The 6,823-nt window shown below is 44.7% G+C and overlaps 1 long non-coding RNA gene across 1 annotated transcript; it reads left to right on the plus strand.

Moving 5' to 3' along the window:
- The first annotated feature begins 1,516 nt into the window (after positions 1–1,516).
- LOC138803201 (uncharacterized) lies at positions 1,517–5,853 on the plus strand. Its single transcript, XR_011364900.1, has 2 exons — positions 1,517–2,813; positions 3,900–5,853. It is a non-coding gene; the product is annotated as an uncharacterized lncRNA (long non-coding RNA).
- The last annotated feature ends 970 nt before the right edge of the window (positions 5,854–6,823 follow it).

Below are 6,823 nucleotides of genomic sequence, written 5' to 3' on the forward strand. Positions count from 1 at the left end.
TCTTCCAGGGCTTAACCAAAGCGTTTAGCATATGAAATACTTGTGAAAGAGGTTACAAGCAGGTAATTTTGGCAAGAGGCAAAGTTTAAGGGGAGGGAGAGAGAGAGAGAGAGAGAGAGCTACTTGCTCAAGCACTCTCAGAAGTGGAGTTTTAAATGTGGGGCCAAATTTAATGATGGGGACTCAACAGCCCTCCAAGGCCAGGTGGCCTTAATGTAAAGAAATTTAGTGTCCTTCCCATGGTAAGTGACCTGAAGCCATGTGCCTAGAGTAGAGTGTCCTCTGCAGTGCAGGTTGGCTCCTAAATAGGTGGTGGCCCCACCAGTGGAGACTGTCCTTATGTTGGTCCAAGGTGGGTCCTTGGGCCATGGTAGGCCTCTAGTGGCTAATTCCAGCACTTGGCCAAGTTTTTGGTCAGATGGTGAGGGTGGGGCTCAGTTAGCCCAGAAAGGCTCAGGTGGCCTTACCACTGATATTGGAATCAGAAACCCTGACCTCAGACAAACTTGTCACTTACCCTGGAGTGGGAATTAATTAGTGGGGCTGGATGGGCTGGTAGAGCACTCAGTCAGGAGAAAGTTACCTTGATGGTCCTCTGGTGACTGGAGTGAAGGATCTCAGAATAGGTCCCAGGGCAGCTGTTTGAACTCCCTTCTGAAGTGCAGGGGGAGCAAATGCACTGGGGAACCTATCCCAGTATGGAGCCACCAGTGAAAGAGGATCAGACACATCCATCCTATGGGACCATGCAGAGGCAGGCAGGCAAAGGAGAAAGATTATTACAAGGTTTATTAGAGGAGCCATATTTCCCCCAAGAGGGAGCACATGACCTCCATCATCATCCTGGTAGCAGAAGTATCTGAGAGAAAAGGAAGTGAGGTAGATGGGAGTTCAGGTGGGTCTGGGTGGAGAGAGGGAGAGACCAGTTGTATGGAGGGAACTCCAGAAATGGGAGGGGGCCCAGATGAGGGTGGAGCTGAGGACCAAAGGTGAGCGATCTACAAACTGCAGTTCAAAGCCAGTCCAGGCAGAGAAAGATTATCATCTCTAACTAGCCAGCAGAGTGCCAAAAAAGCGGGCAGAGTTGCTTTGGAGTCCGAAGTGGCAAAGTGCAATCCTTGCACTGGAGAGCTGAAAAACAGCACTCAGGCACTAAGTTCAAGTCCAGTGACCAAGGGAAATGTCAAGGTTGCGTTTACCCTAACATAGAAAGAGGCACTCCTGGGACTTTGGCAATAATGTTTGGCTCTTCTAAAATTGATCAGAGCTGGAGGTCATGGCAAGCTACTTTATAAGCATGCATAACTGGGCAAGAACTTGTCAACCATTTGTAATAGTTGGCTGTAAAAGGCTGAGGTTGTGAATTGTGGGGAATAGCTTAAATCCAAACTGCTCTGTATGTGCTTAAAACCCTAATTGGCAGTAAATTCTGGGCTGACACTAAACAAATAAATTTGTTTAAGAATAAAATATGAAATTGTTAGGACCAGATCAAAAGTAAAGAGATAGGGTATTAATCAGAACAAGGAAGGAGAAAATTCAAATTTAACTGAGACAAATAAGTCCCAGGTAAGCAGAGAAACATTGGTATAAACACCAAAATAAAACAAAATTGTGGTCTGATAATTACTAAAAAGATCATTTATATCAGGATTTAGACCAAATGTTAAATTTTCAAAGATAAGGGCTTAAGTAGAGAGTTAAGCACCAGGAGCTACACTAAACATCTGTATTCCAAAGGATGGCCTGCCTGTCCCACCTAGGCTATTTGAGGAGCTAAACAATGCTTTCGCCCATTTGGGGAGGTAATGTTTTCCTAGGATTTCAAGGTAAGACTTGTCCCACCTCCAGGCCTTGAAGCTGGGTGCAATGCCCCCATCTCCAGCCTAGATACCAGGATGTCTACAGGCAGTTGTGTGGACTCAACCACCCTATTTGCCTTGATGCAATTTGTAATCACTAACTGTTAGGTCTGCTTTTATAACTTGTTTGTCAATTACAAAACTGCCACTGAACACCTACAAGTGGAACTTCTTATGGAGCTTACCTTTAAACATCCTAGACTATTTAAATCTTTTACAAACCAAAGTACTAAACAGGCTATGCTGCTATAGCCGCCCCCCAAAGGGTCCATACAGTTATGAAAAGTTAAAAAATTATGCCTAAACTCTAGTTTGGAATAAAATGTAATTAGTAAAAAGTTGTCACCTTGACAAACTACCCCACACCATATTCTAAAAGCCAGTGTACAATCAGAAAAATATTAGGGGAGTTTACTAAAGTTAGTCCCTAGGTAAAACTTCTTTAATGAACCTGTGTAGACTAATGCCAACTGTTTACACACCCATAAAACATTTAAGCTTCAATTATTAAAAAAACAAAAAAGGGGAATCCCCAAGGGAACTTTTGCCTTAACCTTATTTACTCTAAATTTTTAAAATTTCACTCAAAGTGATCCTTTCACTAAAGCTGAAAAGCATTTTATCCCTCTAGCACCACCTCACTATCTATTCCCATATGGTTTAAAAAATTTAATCAATGAAGAATAAGACTAATGCCCCATAAGTGAAAATAGCGTTTCTATCATTCCAGATGGATCTACTGGCAACATCTGGGTCCCTTTTTGACTCATCCGACCTCCAGAGAAGCAAAAACAACACAACACAACCCTGAGGAAGAACATCTAGTACGCAGATTTGCAGACCTAAGGTTGAAGTCTGGAGGAAGCCATCATCCTTATCTTAAGAAAACCAGCTTGACCCCAGCAACATGGGGTCAGAATAAGGTGTTGACACAAGACCGAAGCCACCCTGGTCAGTACAAAAACCCCTAGAATACCTGAATATCTGTTTTGGCCATGATTGCACTGCTTGTGAATACTTCTGCAGTGAGTAGTGAACATGCATATTGGGCCTATGTCACTCACCGACCATTGTTAAAATTAGTGGATTAGCTAGACCAAGGTCCGGTGGCGTATACAAATGACAGCATGTATTTTCCTCCACCATGGGATCATGCAGACCCTACTCATCCAGGTGAGGAAGGCATACCTTATATTATTTCCTTAGGATTTGAGTCTTTACCACTGTGTTTAGGGACATCACCTTGCTTACCAACCAGAAGACAGGTATGGGCATACATCTTGCCTGATGATAAAATCAACAATCATATGGGGCTATTCAGCACAATTTCCTTAAATTTTATTGGTAAGGATCATTCTTATACAAATAAGACTGGGCGACCACCTAACCTAGTATGCCAGGACATTAATTATTGAATTTTGTTTATGTTTCTATTCAGTGGTCTCAGTGTCAAAACCCTAGAGGAAAGATTATACAGCATAATGATAACATCTCATTTATAGATTGAGGTCCTCATGGATGTTTCATTGCCAATTATTCTGAAAAGCATGTTGGTGATTGGTATACTAATAATTCTTCTGATGGTGACGTCTATACAATGGAGTTATAAATCATGTAGAACCCATTGGCTTGCTCACCTGACATGATGGAGGCCTTGTGCCTCGTAGGCCACATATAAACTTCAGGGGACACTTAGGGCCTGAGCAGTGGCATTTATAAAACTTGCCACCCAATTTTATACAACTCAGAATTGGATTGGTCACTTTACTAGGGCCCATGAGGCAAATTATACATTTTACAGGAACCATTCTTTTACTGTACAGGGTTGTATTAAACTTTCCTATGTCCTAGCCCACAGGGACAGTGTCAATCAATGAGAACCCACGCAGCCTGGACTCTTTACATGCTTAAATCATACTATTTCTTTTAATATGCCTTCTCAGTCTCTCCTGATATTAAGATCTCGCTTAGGGGTCTGGGTGCCTGTTAACCTCACCCGACCTTGGCAGGAGAGCCCCACTGTTGGTTTGTTGACAGGAGTCTTCCAGCAACTGCTGAAGAGAACTAGGAGATTCCTGGGTCTGAGTGTAGCTGTGATCCTTGAAATGACTGCTATCACCATGACTGCTGCGACTGCCGGAGTGGCCCTGCATTCCTCCATCCAAACCAAGGACTTTGTAGAGAAGTGGCTGGACTGTCACCAGCTATGGACTCATCAGCACAATATTAAACAGGACATTGATTCCCGTCTGAACACCCTGCAACACACGGTGCAGTGGATGGGAGACCAGATAATTGATCTGCAGAAACAGCTAACCTTCAAGTGTGATTAGAGCTCAATAAACTGTGCATCACTCCTACTTGATTCAACACTTCTAACATTACTTGGCAGGGACTTCACTACCACCTGCCAGTCTTGCAAGGAAATTTGACTTGGGACATCCACTAGTTACAGCAGGAAGTCATTGAGACTTTCTTGGCACAACTCCCTGGGGTGGGATATGAAGGTCTGGCTGAGGGAATTGCATCTGTGCTAAACCAATTGGACCCTCGAACCTGGTGGCACAGTTTTACCCATAGTGTTTCTACAGGATTGATTGCATTATGTCTTGTCAAGATATTGCTGTCTACATTCCAAAATAGTTTCTGCAAATCCCTTCTGCAAAGGATCTCTTGCTTACGGTTGTACTTAAAAAACAAAAAAGGGGGGAGATGTCAGAGGCATCAACCGGCATAACCCCATCTGTTGCTGTTTCCACAACGGGATCTGGGAACACGATGTGTGGTATAGGCAAGAAGGGACTACACCATGTGGGTATAGACAAAATTTATTGGAACATCACATGCTTATATACAGCACACAAGCAGGAGAAGTAAATCTTCAGTCAGGGGCAGAGAGTTAAACAGTTTTATGGGAGCACAGACAATGAGAGTTTAAACAGAAAAAGCTAATCCTTGTCAACAAATGTGGAGCAGTTCCACTAAACAAGGTTGTAAAAGTAGGTAAAGCACAGGTGATTTACACATGGGGGGGGGGTCTCCAGGCATTGTTCTACGTGGTTAAGTAGATGAAGCACGAATGGTACTTTGAGCAAACCATTACCTGAGTCTTGCACCGGGGCAGAACCTTTGCCCAGCATGGAGGAAAGGGTGTCCCTTCCTCCCCGAGAAGAATTGGTAGTGGTCCTGTGGCTCAGGTGGTAGGGCACTTGCTTTCAGCTGAAGAGCTGAGGGACAGCGTCCAGGCCCAGAGTTCAAGCCCCACAACCAACAAAAATAAATAAATTGGAAGGAAGGGATGCATGTCTGTATCCACCCTCAGGGCACACAGGTGCTCAAATGGGGTTTTGCAGGCCTATGCCTCCAACACCCATATGAACCCCTCTCCTTCTGCTCCCACTCCAGCTCCCAGATCTTAGGCAGATTGGGTGGAAGGGGGCTGTGTCAGTCCTGGAGTTTTTCTCCACCTCTGGCTGTGCCTGAGCAGCTGCAGGAGCCCTGGCCCATGCTGCACGAGGCAGCAACAACTGCTGCAGTCGCTGCTGCAAGTTTGGCCATTTGGCTCCACTCCTGCCTGGTTGCCCTGACACTGGAGGAGTCTCGCTGGCTCCTTTGCTGTTTCACACTGCACCTCCAGCCTAGGGATGAGCCCAGGAAGCTCGGCGCTGGAGCCTTTGAGGCCTGAGGTCAGCCACTGGAGGGATTTGGAGGGGCTGCCCTGCCTGCAGGGTCTGGCCTGAGGAGCCTGTGCCCCAGTCATGGCTGCTTGCTGCTCAGAAGAAGCGGCGGTGGAGCTGGCCTGTAGCCGGCTTGCTTGCTCCCTCCGAGGCTCTTACAGTTGTGTTACTGGCAGAACAATATCCCAACTGCTCTAGTACTATTTTATTGTATTTTAAAAATAAAAGACTTCATGGGCCCCATAAGTGCTTTATGAAATATGACTGGCAGCCGCTATTTAAATAAATGTGAGAATTCAGGAGTTTTTCTTTTATCTTCCTAAGTGATTTTTTTTGTCTGTCTTGGGACTTGAACTCTTGGCCGGGGTACTGCTGTCCCTTAGCTCTTCAGCTAAAGGCTAGCACTCTACCACTTGAGCCACAGGACCACTTAGGTTTTCTGGTGGTTTATTGGAGATAAGAGTCTCATGGTCTTTCCTGCACTGGTTGGATTTGAATCTCGATCCTCAGATCTCAGCTTCCTGAGTGGCTAGGATTACAGGCAGGAGCCACTTGTGCCCAGCTCTAAGTGATCATTTTAAAGGCTAAGCATAATAGATCACTCCTGTAGTACCATCTACTTGGGAGGCATAGATTGAGAGGATTGCAATCCAAGATCAACCCAGGCAAAAAGTGAGATCTGATCACAATCATCAAGCTGGGCTGATTCCAATAATCTCAGCTAGATGGGAGGCTGGTCCTGGGATGGGAAGAAAACAGGATGCCCTAACTTAAAAACTAAAGTACAAAAAGGCCGTAGTGTGGATTAAGAGTTAAACACCTGCCTAAGCATGAAATCCTTTGTATAAACCCTAGTACTGAGAAAAGGAGGGAGGGAGGAAAGCAGGAAGGGATATAGGGGAGGGAGAGAGATGTTATTTCATTAATTTTACATTTTTCCTAACACCATTCATTTTGAGTTTCTTTTGCTCAAGACTAGCACTCTGCCACTCAAGCCTCAGTACCACTTCCAGCCTTTCTCTTTATGTGGTACTGAGGAACCAAACCCAGGACTTCATGTATGTGCTAGGCCAGCACTCTATTACTAAGCCACATTCCCAGTCCTTCTTTTATTTTGTAAGATGAGCTTTGGTTTTGTGTTCTTCTCTTGGCATGGAACTTAGGCTAGTCTCAACCTAACTTCTGACTCAGCCTCCTAAATTCAGAGATTGCAAACATAGATCACCATACTCAGCTCAGGATTCCTTTGAGAGAATCATCTTTTCAGAGACAGAGTTATTCTGT

This window comes from Dipodomys merriami, unplaced genomic scaffold, assembly GCF_024711535.1.
Source record: "Dipodomys merriami isolate MVZ:Mamm:240054 unplaced genomic scaffold, mDipMer1.0.p SCAF_3378, whole genome shotgun sequence".
Taxonomy (NCBI): domain Eukaryota; kingdom Metazoa; phylum Chordata; class Mammalia; order Rodentia; family Heteromyidae; genus Dipodomys; species Dipodomys merriami.